A 17,560-nucleotide genomic window follows, 5' to 3' on the forward strand; every position below is an offset into this window, starting at 1 on the left:
TGGTATTCTATGTCAGTGAAAGATTTTTGAGTAATTTGTAAGAGCCTGGGGAGGGAAGAAGCTGCAGAGATGAGTGTTGAGTCATCTGTGTATTGTATAGTAGTTGCTAAGTTTGTGGCTGTACTGAGGTAATTGGTAAATATGGTGAAAAGTTGTGGTCCAAGAATAGAGTTTTGTGGTATCCCCACTGAGATTGGGAGGAGGGATAAGATTTTGTTTTGCCATCTGACTACTTGTCTTTTGGACAGGTAGCTTTGGAACCATGAGATGGCTGTTATGGAAAGGTTGGAGGAGGCTAGTACATTGAGTAGTTTTTGATGGGGGACTGTGTCAAAAGCTTTTAACGTGTCAAGGAAGATGGAAGCTACTATTTGTCCCTTATTTTTGAATTGGTTAACTGTTTCTGTGAAGCTTATAAGAACAGTTGTGGTGCTGTGCTTTGGTCTAAATCCATGTGTATTTGATAGGCGGTTGTTTAGTAGATATGTCAGTAGTTGTGTATGTATACATTTTCAAGGATTTTGGCTAGAGGTGAGAGTATAGCGATGGTGCGGTAGTTGAATAATTGGGTGGAAGTTCCACCTTTGTGTAAGGGGATGATGTATGAAATTTTCCAAAGTTTTGGTATGTATTCAGAGATGGAATGGTTTATTAATAGTGAAACAGGGTAGGCTATGGTGTTGGCTGCTATTTTGAGAAATTCATTGTGAAGAAGGTCAGCTGCTAGTGATGATGGTTTTAGTTTGTTGGAGTTTTTTTTATATATAGTTAGTCTGAATAGGTCTAATGGTAAAAGAGCTGGGCTGGGAGTTGGTGTTGGGGGGAATAGTTAATGAGGTGGTGTTATTTAGTAGGGACTGTACTGAATTTGTGAAGTGAAGGTTGAATTGGGTGGATACGTTTTCGTTTGACTTAGGGAAGTAAGGGTTAGGGAGGTGCATTTTCCAGGGTTTGAGCTGTTTTATAGAACACTAGAATTTATGGGGTTATTGTGGTGTTTTGTGGGATTATTGTGTAGTAGATTGTTTTGTCATTTTTGATTTGTTTTTTGACGGTTTCTTAGCTGTCAGTAATTTAGTAGGAAGGTTTAGTTTTTGGTTGCTTGGTATTGGGACCAGGCTTTATCTCTGTCTTTCATGAGCTGTTTAGTCTTTTTGGTTAGCCATGGGATTGCTTTAGTTTTTTTGTTTGAATTATTCGAGGGGAGCTAGACTGTTAAGTATTTCAAGAAATTTATTGTTGAAGTACTGGACTGTATCATCTAGATGGAGATGTTTTAGTGGGGACCAGTCACATTGCTTAAAGAGGATGTTGAAATGTTCTTTTATTCCTCATTTGTTTGTATTTTATGTTTTTTGTAGGGTAGGCTTTGTGCCTAATGAGATAGGTGGGTGTATGGTCCCAGAGTGTGAGAGAGGAGACAGCTGGAGTATTGCTATAGTAGGGGTCCAGTCTGGAATGGATAGTTTATTGCTGTTTTTATCTTGTCTAGTAGGGTAGCAGATTATTTGGGAGATGCTGAAGAGGTTAATATGGTTTGTTTGAGTTTTTGTAGGAACAGGTTGCCCAGCTGAGGTTAAACTCACCTAGAATAATTGTTACTTGTTTAAAAGTGGAGGCTGTCCTGTTAATGTTTTCTATTGGTATAGTGTTGTTGCCTGGGGTATGTGGGTTACTATGATGTTGATGGTTTTGTTAGGGATTAGTTGGAAGTTGAGTGATCAGTGTTTCTGCATTAGTCAGGTCAGGGAGATGTCTTTCTATTCTATTTAGTTTGAGTATCTTTGCAGATTGCAATGCAGCCACGTTTATGAAGTCTATCAAATCTGGCTATTGTATCCTTGTGGTAGGATCTCACTGTCTTTTGTATGAGGTGTGCAAGTTTTAAGACAAACTGTGAATAAGTCAAGGTATGAGTTGTTGTCTTTAATGCCCAAATATGTTATTTACTTTTAAAGACTTTTTCCTCAGTGCAAATGCCTCAAAAAAGCAGATTACAGAAATTAAATAAGAAAAGAAATTCAAATAAATACATAAACGTCTTTCCACTGGTGGTGTTTATGTATCAGGAAAATATCAGAGCTTTGCTTGAACTGTAATTTAAATTCTTGAATGAAAGACAGATGAGATCAGACAGGAGTCCCTGTGGACTATGATGTTTGCAGATGACATTGTGATCTGTAGTGAGAGTAGGGAACAGGTGGAGGAGACCCTGGAGAGATGGAGATATGCTCTAGAGAGAAGAGGAATGAAGGTCAGCAGGACTAAGACAGAATATATGTGTGTGAATGAGAGGGAGGATAGAGGAATGGTGAGGATGCAAGGAGTAGAGGTGGCGAAGGTGGATGAATTTAAATACTTGGGATCGATAGTTCAGAGTAATGGTGAGTGTAGAAGAGAGGTGAAAGAGAGTACAGGCAGGATGGAGTGGGTGGAGAAGAGTGCCAGGAGTGATTTGTGACAGACTAGTACCAGTAAGAGTGAAAGGGAAGGTCTACAAGAGGGTAGTGAGTCCAGCTATGTTATAATGGTTGGAGACAGTGGCATTGACAAAAAGGCAGGAGTTAGAGATGGATGTGGCAGAGTCAAAGATGTTAAGATTTGCACTGGGTGTGATGAGGGTGGACAGGATTAGGAATAAGTATATTAGAGGGTCAGCCCAGGTTGGAAGGTTTGGAGACAAAGCCAGAGAGGCAAGATTACATTGGTTTGGACATGTGCTGAGGAGGGATGCTCAGTATATTGGGAAAAATATGCTAAGGATGAAGCTACCAGGTAACAGGAAAAGAGGAAGGCCTAAAATAAGGTTTACAGATGTGGTGAGAGAGGACATGCAGGTGGTTGGTGTGACAGAGCAAGATGCAGAGGACAGGAAGAAATGGAAACAGATGATCCAATGTGGCGACCCCTAATGGGAACAGCCAAAAGATGATGATGAATGAAAGTGTATGTAAAATACATGCACTTTTACATTTTATAGTCATATCATTTACATGTATGAAATTAAATACCAGAGTACAATTTAATAATTATTTTGGGCAAGACTATTAAGATAAGAAAGGGTGCATTATATCAAGTTTTTGTTGAAACGTCCTTTGATCAAAAGTACATCTTGTAAACACAGTGGTAAGTTTTCCATAACGTTTTGTTTTTATACACTGACATCCATATCATCTGACATCGAGTACAAAATTTAAAATGAGCATTCAAGACTAACCAATGTTTACAGAAACTTTGTGGAAGCAAAGCAGGTACTTCCTGTTCTTAATTCTCCATTATGTCTAACTCAAAGACACAAAATCCATAATTAAACTTCATTAAGTTTTAATGAAACATCTTTCAGTTAGTGATTGCTGAAAGAGTAGACTCTAACAATGTATACATTTTTTATTTGGTTAACAGCAATGATATTTTCTGTGTGAAGTTTGCCCTTCGTGCATCCAAATGGGTTTTCACTGGGGTCTTTGTTTTCCTGCAAAAACATGTATGAAGATGAAATGATCAAATTCCCCACTGTGTGTGTGTGTTTGTATGCATATATGTGAGATCCTAACCCAAGGATACACTATCTGACTTTGACAAAATCAAACTGATTCAGGTCCATGGCTAAGAGGAGGTTTCCAACATCAAAGTTTGAGATTGTAAAACATGCTGTCCTTATCTTCATATAGAAGACAGGTAAGATTAACATGCAGAATTTCAAGGGTTAGTAGTCGAGCCACCTATATGCAAAGCTGTGACAGTAGCTGTTTTTCAGATTTTAGTAATGTACCTATGGAGACGTTTGGATTAATGATTTCTGGTAGAGGTTCATATAGCACATATTGTTATTTAAGATTAGGCAGCCTAGTAGAGACTTTTGCTTTGTGTTAAGGTTTTCAATGGATTCATTGAAGCCCATTACTTTTCATGCTCTGTGTTTTTGATGAAACAGCTTTTGTTGTATCTTGCATATCTTTACAGTCATTAAAGCAATTGCCAGTCATGGTTTACTTTTATATTTTATTTTTTACACATCATATGATTGTCATTCATTGTTGAATCTGCACATCATTGACAGAATGAATAGTATGAAAAAATGTCAAGAGTTTACATTGAATGTTTCAGATGTTGGAAGAAGGAAGATCAATTGCATGTGGGTTTTGAGGTTTGATGAAACTTTCGGAAAGACTAAAATCTTCAGCATTGGGGGTGTTGGTGTTTGCAGGTTAGAGTAAAGGCTAGTTAACTGGATAAATTTAATGTCATGCATGTGGTGCATGTCTGAGGTCTTCTGTAATTGTAAGGTTTCAGAGGGATTGGTATTAGGGGCCAAGGTTAGGGTTGGCATGCATTAGTAAAGTGGTGAAGGAAAGCAACCTCTAACCCTAAATTCCCAGTACTATTTTGTCAACAGTAGCTGATGCTTGGCCAAGATAATTTGGTATGCACATACACTGCTAAATGGGGAGAACTAAAATCTTTCTTCTGCTAGTGCCTCTTTACCTGTTTTTACAGTAATTTGCTGCCATCAGCTAGACCAGTCTAGCACAATAATAGCACAAATGCCAGTCATTCTTAAAATGGGGATCCTTACTATAATTGGAGTTGCTCTTTGTAAGGCAGATGTCAAAAGTTAATAAGCCACTGAATTCAGAACTTACCCTTATATATAATAAACCACCAGCCACAAACCATTAAAACTAAACACATGACCTTGGAAAATAAAACAGTCAATTGAAACTGATAGATGATATTTAGAAAATATTGACTACAGCTATTTTGGTCATATAATAACCACTAAAATATTTACTGTATTCTTGCTGGTTCTGATGTTTGACTTTAAAAACATTTTGTATTTGTAAGAATATCAAGGCAATAAATCTCAGACATGAGCTCTCAGTCCAAAAGGGATCATTATGCAGACTGCAAAAGTCAAATTTTGACTGATGCATAATAGTTGCTCTTTGTACAGATTGCAGGAGTAAAATAAAAAAATCTTACTGCTGCTTAATAGTTGCTGTCTGAACTTAAAATCAGCTGTAATTTAGCATTTCCTGTCTGATTCAGGTTTTAAACAAAAGCTTCATGTTCCTATAGTCGCTTAACTTGGGATAAGCCTACAGTCCAAATAACATAATACAGATTTCAGAAGATATATACAAGAAACAGTTTAGTTTCTAATTTAGATACCAAGGCTTGCTGCATCTTTGCTTAAAATAAGTGCAGATTCTTATAAGGCTTTGTACACTGTATATATTCTAAATTCTGCAAAATTTATATTAAGCAGAAAGTGGAGGTTACAAGTTTGTTTTGCACATTTTACCTCTTTTTTGAAAAATAATTACAACTCAGCTTACTATATTTTTTACATCAGTTTTACTAAAAGAAGCCTGCCAATTTTGCACAGTGTAGTAACTCTCTCCACTTTTTTTTTAGACTTCTGGAACTTTTCTTAAGATACTACCTAGAAGCAACACTTGAGGGGTTGAATGTACATCTCTTTGATCAGATCATCTGATTCTTTGCTTAGAAAAAGCATCTACATTTTGGTAAGAGAGTAGGACCCTTTTTCAGGTTATATATGATATTGTTTTTCCTTGATAGTTAACAATGTCCTTTTGTTTGACTGTTTGGGTTTTTGTGTCTGCATAGAAACATAGTAATTGTGGGGACCATAACATATCTTGCCATATGCAATTTTAAGCAGATAAACTTAAATTATTACTACCCTTTTCAAACACTTTATAGTACACCAGTTGCATGCCATGTAGTCTGGCTGTTAAGATAGACTTAACAGTAAGTATATCCTCAAACACTTGTAGTATTACTCCAAGTTTATTAAAGTAGGGAGGGAATAACTGCTGTAACAGCACTACTTCATCTACTCTGGTGAACTGCGAGATTAAACCTTTGTGAGAAGACTCTCCACAAGATGCCCCTCTAATCCCCTCTGTAACCCACTGAAGATGTTGAGTACCAATGACCATCATGGTGGGGCTTCATGTTAAAAGGATAGAGTTTCTGGTTCTGCTTCCTGTCTGTGAACTCTACTACGTAAACAACATTGTTTATTTTCCAATAATAGTGAAAGAAGCCTCATATGCTGCCTGCTACTTTATCCTGTCAAACAGGAATAAATGGTATCATCTTTTCTCCAACACTATATTCTCAGACTCTTGCTGTCCAGTCATACTAGATGTTTTGCTAATGATGCATCTGTGCTAGATGCTCCTCTGCAAACATATTAGCTCCCTAACTTTTGTGCTGAAATTCAGCAGGTACTCAACAACGCACTGCTTGTAGGGATGGCATTCATCCTTTCACTCATCTCATATTAAGTCCAAGAGCTTCCTTACCCTGTGGCCATAAAGTAGTCCCAAATGGAAAAATAAAAATCTGCATTCTTGAGATACCTGTCTGTAAAGAGATAATAGGGTAGGTACTTGTCCAACTCTTACTTTAACTGGTCTGCAAATGCTGTGAACATGGTTTTATAAGAAGAGTTAAACCTCTCTACCAAAGTATTTTTTGTGTATGGTAGAATTAGTTTTTAACTGCATTTTCACAAATAGGCCAGCAGTCTGACATAAGTTAACTCTTGTCAGTATTTCAGGAGTCCATTGTCTATGCAATAAGCAACTGCCCAAAGTATAGGTACTCCCCTTACATTTGGGAATCAGGATCCTCCTACACTGCCCATTCAAGTTTTGTAAGCTGAAATTTGAGATTTGTGCTGGTCACAGCACAGTCCTAATCTTTCCCAGATCCCCTTCCAAAGACAGTTTAATTATTATTTTAATAAGTAGCTCAGGTTTTAGGCTTGCTGCTACTCACCATCTATTCCCTTGAAGTCTCATCCCTGAAGAAGTACTGTACCTTTTGAAAACTGGGTCTCAGATTCACCTTACTGATATTACCTAAATCATCTCTAGAGTAGCCTCATCAGCTTTGGCTGATGGTGTAGGTATTGACTGGATCATCCCCTGCTACCTTCATCATGTGTTTGTCTTCATGTCTGGGTATGTGTATTTTTGTGTATAGAAAGTACTGTATCATCAGAATCATTTCCAATTAAAGTGCTTATTTGGTTATCATCAGACACATTATCATCTGCATTTTCCCCTGATGCCTTTTCAAGTCCAAGTAAATCCTGCCCAGCAAAACCTGAAAATGTGTTTTTCTTTCATGACCCTACCTGTAGTGGACTTCCATGCAATTAATTATTTCTATAATTACAAGATTAATAATAGTTATGTACATAGCTCTCAACCTCTTAGCACAAAAATTCTGGACAGAGCCAAAAATATAACTGGGACAAAGCCCCAATAATAGGGACACATTTTAATTATTGGTCTTACAAACTTATAAAGTTGCTAGAATAAAAGGTATTGTGTTACTATGTATTTTCTGAAGGACATTCTGTGAAAATCTGTATATTTGAGAGGTATGGTACGTCTGATGTACTATTCTGTCTTAGCAATTGTTTCTTTACCATTTACCAGGATGACTACAGGCCTTTGTGATAGTCTGCAGTAGCTGCAGTTTCCAAACAATTCACTATTGCCATCATATCATAGGTTAGCGTCTTCATATAGCTTTTGTTTTTCTCCCCGTCTGTGGATGTTTAAACCATACATTCCCCACTTGGTTATTTTGGAAAATTGGAAGGATTTAACTTTAAGATATTGGATTGTGGTGGAATCACTGGCTTTTCACTGTTCTTTGGAACCTGCTCTGATGGTTTAGACTGGCCCATGAGCTCCCTTATACTCATTTGTAGTGTTAGGTGTCCCTTCTTGTGCAGGTCAGTGCTTCTACCTATGTATTCAGGTGACATCTTTTCTGTGTCTGTCAACTATATTCACAAAATACCAGTGCTTACTTCCTTATCGTAATGTCTCCCAACATTTCTGAAGTAGTGACAGTCACTTACCCACCTATGAAAGCAATTGCTCAATTATGATATAAATTCTCTTGACATTCTCTTCTGTCTTTCTTATATGGTATCTAAACTTCTATAAACTTTAGGCATTACCATAAAAAAACTCTCAGACTCCATTTAATTTAATAAAGGTGATCAGAATCCTATAGTTTACTTACTGTACTCCTAGATTTACCCATAAAAAAGATGTCAGAAAATCTCATGCATTACCCCAGTCATTTTTGGTATTTGATTGCATACACATACATATGACTGAATAAAACCATTGAAGTTATCCCTCTCTTTATATGGAGGAGATAATTAAGTATTGAATGTGGCATCCAGGACTAATTTTTCACCCCTATTATTTGCCTACATTTGATGGAAGATGAGAATTTTTCTTGCTTGTACTATCTTTTTCTCTATACTCACTCCTTTCTTTCTTTGTAGATTGCCAGTTCATACTCTTATTTTTTCATTCTGTTCAGCTTCTGGCTAATGCTGTATTATGCTCATCTTCTTTGATCTCCAGGTGATTCATATCCAGCCCTAGTTTCTTTATTTCAAGATACATTTGGAAATCCTGTGGGCACATTTTGGGTTGCTCTTTACTGCATGCTGCACATCAGCTGCCCCAGCCAAGCCATCTCCTCTCTAGTTTATTTAGTTCAAGCTACATTTTGAGATTATCTGGTGGCATATTGGGTAACCCTACTGCTACATACTGCACATCTACAACCCCTGCCAGGTTCTCTCCAGGTCCAGTGGATTAACCTTCCGTTATACTCAAATTGGTCATTATTTAGATCAGTATGGGGAAGTCCTTTAGGAGTTCAGTTTTTAACTAGTTGTGCCAGTGAAATTTTAGTGCATTCATTAGAGTTCATTTTTACTTACCTTAAAAATAATGGCTTCCTAGGAGTTTGCACAGATTGCTTTCAGCAGTGACTTCTTGTACTATCTTGCCACCATTAACTGAAACTTTGCCAAGGTAATTTTGCACATGTATATGTGCATGCACGCTCGTATACACACACACACACACACACACACACACACACACACACACACACACACACACACACACACACACACACATCATTTCCTAGGATAAACTTGATACTTTTAGAACCAGTGATCCTTTTATTTCTTATGGTAATTCATTGCCCCAGCTAGACTAATCTAACACAACAAGGACACAATTACTCTTCATCCATAAAGTAAGCAAAGCATAGTATAATTAGCTGGTAGCTATAGCTTAAGCAGACACTCTGTAAGTTGTACACTAATAAATAAACCATCAGCCACAAGCTGTTAAAGTTAATAATGAAACCCTCTGTTAGAGATTATGAATATATAAGGCTGAAATTAATTCTGTTGTAAATATGCTGAAAGATAAAGCATAGAATAAAAAGTTTGCTTGAATATATGTATAGAGTTTAGCAATGTAAAATGGGCATTTATGCTATATGTATAACGGACAGGCTTCTCTTCGTAGCATCAGAAAAAGCCTAACAAAGCAATATTGGAAAGCAAGTATTATATGCTTTTCTCATGTTTGCAGAACAGTTTACAAATATCCAGTAACAGACAGGAACAGCAGCAGAACAGCTTGTACAGATGTTTCCTTTCAGATTTCTGTTAATGGCATCCTCACATCAGCAAAAGTGCTTACAAATAAATCACAAAAGGACAATAGAAAAGTCTACCAAGAGGAAAAAACAAAATCTATGTGCATGACTAGAACTGTATATAACTGTATTAATTCAGATATGTTCGAGATATTTTGGTAGAAACACACTTGTTTCGAGGTATTGTATGGAGAAAGGAAAGTCATCATCTATACTGTTTGTGGAGAAAAACTTTGTAAATATATGCTTCAAACTAACAGAAGAGCATGTGTGGTTTGTTTATAAAAAGCTATTTATTGGTTACTGCTCTTAAAGTCAGATGCTGCATCAGTGTATATTCTGCAAGTTTCTGTGGTTAACAGACTGTGATAATTAGACTTTGATTTCAGCAGTAAACAGCCAGCAAGACTGTGTGTCTTAAGACTTTGGAACCAGCACAGCATAGAAGCAGCTCACACATAAAATACATTTTTCACTCTCTACTTGAAATAAATGAAGAAAAGTAATGAACTTTAAAGCAATAAAACTTCAAATAAAGAGTAAATATACAACAAATAAGTATTTACACAAGGAAAATGGAATTTAAATAGACAGCATTTGGACACATTGCTACTTTACTGCTAGAGTTACATGTCACATAGAAACCAAATTGCTAAGTACAAGTTTTCAGTTTTAAACTCCTCACTCACTGTGTTCCAGAGGAAATCACTGCTAATTCTGGGCCAACAGTGATTCCTTTCATTTTGGAGATTCTCCATTCTTTGTTTGTGTGGCCAAGGAGATGGTATATATATATAAGTTTGGAGGATGGTGAGGCTTGCTTTCCACATGAGAGGTACAAGGGGATGTATTTTTGTATTGGGATTGATTTTTTTAAGCAGTTGGCTCCCTGAGGACTAGTAACTTGGAATTATACTGAAAGGTAGGCAAATATTGTTTGCAGGTGTTTTGTTCCTGTTACTAACCACTAGCAAAGATATACCTTATTCTGTCTACCTCTGGCATTTAGCAGTTACCAGAAACACACAGGTAATACATCCCAGGAATGAGATCTTAATCCAAATGGTCCTTTGTGCATATTTCAGAAACTTGAAAGACAAATTCTACACTTTGTTTGTTTAAATTTTAAATAAAAACTTCCTGTCTGCAATTTCACTTAACTCTGTTCGAAGCTTCATTCCAAATAAGCTAATAAAACCTTGGGTAGGAAATAAACACTACAAATTAGAGCAAGGGCCATCTTTGGTTTCTTTTTTATTTAAAGACATCCATATGTTTAATGCTTACCCGATGAGGTGCCATTAGGTATCAAAATGCTTACTACATTTATGCAGCACTGTGTAACCTTACCTTTTTGCTACTCAAACGGAGATTCCTCATAAAGCCTAGGAGTAATAGTTTATTTCTGTTAGATACAACGCTGCTCTGGAACAATAAAGGCTGCCCTTTTACCACGAACCAACACTGCTGCTTGCAGTCACAGGGAAAAAAACGATGTTCCAACGAATAGTTTAAATAATTTAATGAAATTTAATGAAGTTTGAGAAAACTTTAGTCGAAATGAATTTTTTAACAACTGTTGATTTCAGAACTGTACTGGAAAGTATGGAATTGGTCCTAATATATAATTGTTTATTTTGAAGGTGACTATTATCACCAAAAAGAAGGAGTGGCTTGGGCTCCGCCTGTGCCCCCGCATATGCCAATATAATAATGTTGTTTTGGGAAAGGAAATGTGTTTGATTCTATGTATAGTCAGTACATTGTTAAGTATTTCCGGTTTTTGGATGACATTTTTGTTCTTTGGAACGGGTCAAAAGACCATATTGAAGAATTTATACAGTACATCAACCACACAACTACCTTTTTGCACTTTACACACCAAATAGGCATAGAAGAAATACACTTCTTGGATGTAAAATTAAGTAAAGATAGTCATAATAAGTGTTATATGTCAAATATATTTAGGAAGGAACACTATTCTAACGCCTATCTACATTTTGATAGTGACCATCCTTATCAACTCAAGAAAAATATTGTAAAAGGACAAATGATCAGGATGGCCAGAATGATTTCGGAGGATATAGATTTTTTAAATGAAATCAATTTTGTAGAAAAAATGTTTTTTGAAAGAGGTTACCCTATGGAGTTTCAGTCCCATAAAAGAATATGTAATCTTAGAGAGGGGTAATAAATATAACCCTGTCTTAACACAAGGTGGCGTATTGGAGACTATGGGTGGACCCAATAACAAAATGAGAAAGAACTCCCAACACCCAGAATATATCGGGAATAAATTTTACACCATATTTAACTGTCACATATTATCAGGGTGTAGGGTGGTTGAAAAAAAGTATCTATGATACTTGGGATATGTTTAGGAATATGGCAACTAAAACAGATGTTTTCAAATGTGATATAAAATTTAGTTTTAGAAGGAATAAAAACATCAAAAACATTATTGAGAAAAGGAAAATCTTGGACAGTGGGGCTAATAAGAGACATGGCACTTTTAAATGTGGTAGATGTGCGCAATGCTCATATATTGCAGGATCAAAAGAAGTAAAAATACCCAGTCTCCACCTAACTTTAAAAGCTAAAAGATACAATAGTTGTTACTCTAAAGGTGTTGTTTACCTAGTATTTTGCAAGGCCTGTGGGAGTTACTATGTTGGTAAAACTGAACGTCACCTCAGAAATAGAATATATGAACACACCAGGGACATTAATAAACACAACGATAATAATGCATTGTACAGGCATGCATTGGAATGTAAAAAAGCGGATTTAAAATTTTGGGAGTTAGAGGAGATAGAGCCCATGGATAGAGGAGGTGACTGGGAAACCAAGTTAGAGTATAGGGACATGATCTGGCAGTTAAGGTTGGATGCTTGTAGTGGAAAGGGACTAAATGATCATATATCCATCACTCTTGCACTAAATTTACTGGCAATGGACCCGAAAAAAGTAAAATGTTAAATGTATTCTGACATTAGAGCTTTTTTCCTATTCATTCACTTCTTATATTAATCAACAACTTTTTTAATAACTTACATTATATTTTAACATTCTATTCACAGATTCACAACTCCACAAGATTTTAATTCAATTTATTTCAAAATATTTAAAATATTTGGTATGTAGGTATATGTATATATTTATTTACTTAATATTTTTTATAATTATTTAATATTTTATATTTATTATGATGTTATTATATTAACACATATACATGTGATGCATACCATGTATATCTCTATAGATTTGTACATATACATATTTTTATAAATGTATTTATATTATTATGGTATATATTTGATTATTTATGACATGTTCACAGATTCACAAACAAATATTATATATATATATATTTTATACAATGATCAATTATTGCTTTTACATGATTTTAAGATACAATAAGGAATTTCAAGTGATCGGGGATGTGTACTATTTATATTCATTATAGTTATGATGTTTGAATCAGTATTTGTGTTTGTTGTTCACCATACTGTTTTTTTAAAACGTAAGGTACTGAGCAGTTGTGTACAGCTAGCCCTTTTAATTTGGTATAACTAAATTGGTTTAAACTAACAGTTTGTTCAATTAAAGTAATTGTTTAATTTTAGCCAATAGGCTAACAATGCTTTACTATAAAATGTATGAACTGATAAGAGCAACTGGATTCTGAAGAAGTCTCCGTTAAGGAGACGAAAGCGCTTAATCAGTTATTTTTTCTGTTTTACAATATTTTTTCATTAAATTATTTAAACTATTCGTTGGAACATCGTTTTTTTCCCTGTGACTGCAAGCAGCAGTGTTGGTTCGTGGTAAAAGGGCAGCCTTTATTGTTCCGGAGCAGCGTTGTGTTTTTACTGTGGTTGTGTTGCTACCTTTGGCTGTGTATTTCTGTTAGATGCTAGAAATGCCTACTACATTTATTGCTCAACGTTTTCTGGAATTCATAAATTCCAATGCCATGGATCAACTTATCCACACCCCCACCAGGGGCAGCAATATCCTAGACCTGGTTATTACCAACATGGGCAACCGGTGCTCCACACCAGAGGTCAATTCCTCTTTGGTCAGATCCGACCATAAACTAATCACCCTAGACATCCACATCCCTCCCCCACCCCCATTAGGGAAACCACAGTAAAAATTTTCTCTAAAGCCAACTTCACGCTTCTTAAGACAGAAGTGGCAAACTTCACGACACCCATGCTGATGGACAATAGAGGTATGACTGCGGAATCCTACACAAATGCACTTTTATAAGCACTTACATGAGTGCATGGATCGTGCAATCCCTAACAGAACCAAGATGCTATCCTCCACAAAAAGGAAGCCAATCTGGTGGTCCCCTGCCATAAACAAACTCTACAATAGAAGAAAGAAACAGTTGCAAAAAAGAGTAAAATCCCATGATTGGAGAAACTCCCCTGGTCAGCTTCAGTAAGAAGCTGAGATCCCTCATAAAATCCTCCAAAGCTAGTTATGTAAACAAAATCGCCACTGACTCTAAAGACAACCACAACATTCTATAGCGATGTCAAGAATCTCAGTGGCAACACTCAGATCTGCTCTGAGTTACAGCACAATGGCACTAAATATACAGAACCAACAGATATTGCCAACATCCTGGCTGATAGGTTCAGTGCTAACTTTACCCCTCTGTCATCCCCTATAGGCCCCATCTCTATACCAGAAGAATGCAAAGTTCCTGTAATCACGGCTGCACAGGTAAAAAACACACTATCCAAAGCCAAGAACACAGCATCCATGGGACCTGACGACATCCCAGGCTGTGTTCTACATGAACTACAGAACGAACTGGCACCCCACCTAAGTACCATGTTCAATCATAGCCTCATCTCAGGCTATGTGCCCACTGAATGGCGCACAGCGACAGTTATCCCACTCCACAAAGGGGGAGCCACCACAGACCCTGGCAACTACCGCTCCATTAGTCTAACGAGCCTGGTCTGCAATGCTATGGAGCATATCATCATGGAACTTGCAAACAATGACATTGGTAATCTCCAAACTCAGGACCCCACCCAGTTCAGGTTTGTAAAAGGCAGATCATGTCTCCTAAACCTGATAGACTTCTTTAAAGCAGTCACCAAAGCCGTAGATGAGGGTAAGGTGGTTCACACAGTCTATCTAGATCTCGCCAAGGCTTTTGACACCATCCCCCACTCTGGAATTATAGATAAACTCACTAAACTAGGTATAAATCCCTATGTCACAAGATGGGTTGCCAACTGGCTCACTGACAGAACCCACACTGTGAAAGTAGCAGACTCCAAATCCAGCTTCAGACCAATGACAAGTGGAGTACCACAGGGTTCAGTCCAGGGTCCTCTCCTGTTTGGTATCTACTTCTCTGAAGTACGGGCCAACACAGAAGGTCTTTGGCTAATGAAGTTCGCAGATGACTGCAAACTAGGAGCCATAATCAAAACTCCAAAAGATGTGGACAGCCTACAAAAGGGCCTTGCTGAGACAGATGCCTGGTGTCAAAGCCATGGCCTCAAGCTCAATGCCAAAAAGTGCATTGTCATTCCTTTTGGTAAAAACTCAGTACCCATGAACTACCACATAGGTGGTAGTCTACTTAACACCGAAAGTGTGATAAGAGACCTTGGGACACAGGTGGACAGTAGTCTCTCCTTTGATAATCACATCACCACAGTAGTCAGGAAATCCTATGTGGCACACCATCACAAAAGGTTTCTCATCCAGGAAAAAAGAGGTCATTGTTCCCCTCTACTCGTCACTCATTAGACCCATTATAGAGTACAATTCCCCTTTTGGTATGTACCTCACAAGACATCTACAACAACTGGAAAGGCCACAGAAATACCTCATAAAGAGGATTACTGGCCTCAGAGATGCCCTATGCAGACAGTCTCAAAAAACTGCAGCTTTACTCCGTTGCATATCGCCTACTCGGAGACGATCTCTGCCTAACACACAAAGCTATGTCAAACCCAGAGCTTTTAGACATGCTCCACTTAAAGAAATCCCAATTCCTATGAGCTACACACTCTAGGGACCTAAACCTCATCACCACAATAAACAGAACATGCTGGAGGGATAGATTCCTGTCCCAGAGATTTCCCATACTCTGGAACAAACTATCTATCTATATCAAACAAAGCTCCTCATTAGCACTGTTCAAGAAAAATCTTGATGATTGGATGGCAGATAAGATATTCACCCCGGGGATCACTTCTGTGGCTCTGCTCGACAGTGGCACAGGAAAATAATTTTCTTGGGTGGCGAAAGCCAGGGTACCTTTGGCTAGGCTTATATAGGCCCTAGGGCCAATAGCCTAGTACCTACCTGTGAACCTATAAATGTGTTCTAAAATAACTCACTGCCTCCTCTATTTGTCTGCCTGTGGACAACTGCCTCCTCTATTTGTTTGCCTGTGGACAAAGTGGTGACTAAGTGTCTGAAAGTATCAGCAAATGTACCAGTAAATTAATATTGAGGACACCTATGTGAAGAAAGACAAATATTGTAGATTAGCATGTCCTCATTTTATACAGTGCCAAATTACACAGAAGAGAAAATGTGATCAGACCAAATTCTCCACAATGTGTTAGATGTCCAAGGGGGCAAATAATTTACATGCAAAAACAAGACTTGTTGCTCCAGGAGTATTTGACGTAAATAGCAAATTGACTTACTCTAACTAGCAATAGAGAAATGCACAGCAATGTACAATTGTTTTCCATTGTATGATGAATGACTCAGATCTATGACCATAGGTTAGATTTCAGGATGTGATCTTAAGCAAGGTAATGAGGGGGAATGGTCATGGGCGTACAGATGAAGCTGCCCTTAGATAATAGTGATTGTGCAGATGTGTGGTTTATAGAATGAAGGGAAGAATACAATATAAAGACAATGATTATGGTGTTGGAGTTTAGCAGAGTTGGTTATGATGAGGAAAGGAAAGAGGGTCAATAAATGGTAAGTAAGGAGACTGGGACCATATTATGGGAGTAAACAAACTAAGGAAATGGGACAGGGACTGAGCATTCAGGCTGTGGACAATGGCTTTTAGAAATAGCCTTTTTTTGCCTGTTTACCTAAGACCAATGCAGTGATACATGTATGCAAACTGAGCAATTAGAGCATACAAGAGGTGCAAGACTGGAAGGAAATTGGAAGGCGTATAGTAGTAGGAGGGTAGCAGAAGGACCAAACAGAGGTTGAGAGCAGCAAGGAACCAAGTTTAAAGGGATTTGTCATAAGGGCTTAAGAAGAGGAATAAGGGCATTTAAGTTATGCAACAGAACGAAGGAAGGAACATAAATGGTCAGGCTCAGCTATGATGGGAAGGAAGTCATAAAAGACTGGGAAAAAGCAGAGGCATTGAATGAATACTTTGCTTCTATCCTCACAAAAGAATGTAAGGGGAGAGAGTATTCCTGAGATGGGTATAGGTCAAAGTGGGAGAGTAGTGTTCTGGCACCAAGAAATATAGGAGTGGAGATGGAGAGGAAACTGACTGCCCTAAGGGAGGATAAATCCTGATGACCATACAGGCTACCTTACAGGGTCTTCAGAAATTTGGGTTGTCAGATCACCTGATGGAAATGTTTGGCAGATGACTGGTTAGTTCAGAAGTGTCTGAAGACTGAAGTGCAGCAAATGCATTGCCCTTGTACTGGGTAGGGGCAGTAGTATGATTCTGAGAAACTACAGACCTGTTTACCTACAATTATTGGCCTGGTAGTTATGGAGAAATTCCTGAGGGGAATGATATTAACATTTCTAAAAGATGGCATGAAAATCTACTGGACAACAACCAACATGGGTTCATAGTTAGAAGGAATCTGCCAGTCAAAGCTGATGTAGTTTTCTGCCTGGATTACAGATGAACTTGACATGGGAGTACTTCTTGTATGTGTGAGGTGCTTTGATCTAATGAAGGCCTTATGGTGAAATTCTGACATTGACGAGCTTTATAATAAGCGCCAGCCATCTGCAACATATTCACACACTCAAT

The 17,560-nt window shown here is 37.5% G+C and overlaps 1 long non-coding RNA gene across 1 annotated transcript in view; it reads left to right on the plus strand.

Moving 5' to 3' along the window:
• The first annotated feature begins 5,418 nt into the window (after positions 1-5,418).
• The window catches only part of LOC122811534, a 338,063-nt gene continuing 325,921 nt past the window's right edge, over positions 5,419-17,560 (plus strand). The window contains exon 1 of the long non-coding RNA XR_006366267.1: positions 5,419-5,531. This is a non-coding gene — a long non-coding RNA (uncharacterized LOC122811534). The remainder of the gene's footprint in view (positions 5,532-17,560) is intronic.

The sequence above is a fragment of the Protopterus annectens genome, chromosome 9.part0, assembly GCF_019279795.1.
Source record: "Protopterus annectens isolate FY-2018-M chromosome 9.part0, PAN1.0, whole genome shotgun sequence".
Lineage (NCBI taxonomy): Eukaryota > Metazoa > Chordata > Ceratodontiformes > Protopteridae > Protopterus > Protopterus annectens.